The sequence below is a fragment of the Cryptomeria japonica genome, chromosome 4, assembly GCF_030272615.1.
Source record: "Cryptomeria japonica chromosome 4, Sugi_1.0, whole genome shotgun sequence".
NCBI classification, from domain to species: domain Eukaryota; kingdom Viridiplantae; phylum Streptophyta; class Pinopsida; order Cupressales; family Cupressaceae; genus Cryptomeria; species Cryptomeria japonica.
Window position 1 is genome coordinate 541,293,340 of NC_081408.1, and position 1,748 is coordinate 541,295,087.

Sequence of the window (1,748 nt, forward strand, 5' to 3'; positions counted from 1 at the left end):
TTGTTTTTGAGAAGATATTGGAGTGTTTCAGAGAAAACAAATGTGCTTAACTGGAACTGTCATCAGGCATTTGCAGATACTATTCTTTCAGTTCATTTGATTGTAGATTGTTGTCTGATTATTTTGTAAGTTAGTGAGACTTCCTTGTAAGGTAGTGAACCTTCCCTAAAAGTTGTAGCCTTCTGAGTTATTGTATTTTGAGCAGTGAAATCTCGGTAGTGAGCCTGAATGCATGTGCATTCCCCATTGTAATTATTTTCACATACTACTATAGAGTATCATCTTATTGTGGGTAGGTTCCCACCGTGGTTTTTCCCTTAACCGGGTTTTCCACGTCAAAATATTGGTGTTATGTGTTGTGATATCAATTTGCTTATCTGTGTTGTTGGTGTAGTTAATCAGATTTGTATTTGAGGTTAAGTTTGTTAATCCAGTGAAAACTAATCCCCCCTCCCCCCACCCCCCTCTCAGTTTTCCTTCATTTTTGTTGCCAACAACAAATTGTTATTGTAGGATTGGCTATGGATATTTAGGTGGTTGGCTTGATTGAATAGGAACATTTGAATTTGGTGCATTAAAATGAACCTAGAGCTTAGAAGTAGAATGGGTGGTAATGTATATGCATAATGCCAGGTTTAAATGGATGTTTTCTATGATCTTAGATGAAATGCTTATGATTACTATAGGAAAAGATATGATTGAGTTGTATGATGTTGTTATAATCTTAATGTTAAGTAAAGTAACAACACTGAGTTACCCTGGGGAAAATTAGACTATGTGATGATGAATAATTTCACTCGTGTACTTAGATTCTTATGATCATGTTTAGAATTGATTATGCATATGGCTAGATAGTGTATGTATTATTTGAGATCATGCTATATGATGTTTATATACATTGGAGTTATATATGTTCTTATGAATCTTTTCAAAAAAAAATTTATCTCTAATTCTTTGTTAGTTGGTTAGTTTTTTCTAGGGTATTTTGGCAAACATTACAACATCAACATTCCATCTCCCAGCAGGAGAGATGACTATGACGGTGAATGATGTATACAAGATTCTACGATTCCTAATTAGGAGGCCACGAATGGTCATGTGGGATTAGGCACCTGTGTAATGCTTTAGATTTTGTTAGGATGAACCAATGTGCCCCTACATAGGGAGCAACTGGTATTGGAGACAGCGTGTGCAATGGCCACACTGGACAAGTACCTATACTTGTACATTTGCATCTTGGTAATGTAATACCCTAAAATTAGTCACCTAAACCATGGGCCCCTAATTTCGACAACATCACCAAGGTCCTAACCAAAGGCAATTAAATCAACTTTGAGCACACAATTAATTAATTATTTAATCATTAAATGTTACATGGCAAGTGAATTATTCTATATTAATTAAATAGATATTTAATTAATTAAATCATTCCAAGAAAATCATTTTGATCAATTATCCTATTTAATTTATTAAATATCTTAGCATATTTAATTAATTAATAAATTTGCCATTTAATCATAAAAAAAGAATTAATTTATTACAAAAGAGGAATCAATATGCAAAGCAAGAGTTAAATTGAAAATAAAATAAAAGAATTGAATTGAGAGAGAAATCAAACTTGAGATATTATTTCTTCTTCTAATTTGAGAACTTGAAATCAGAAAAGCAATTTATTGGATTATTAATCATTCTCTAAAATTGGAACTCAAAGCTTTTGAGAAAAGAAGTTCAGTTGCATTGAAAAGACT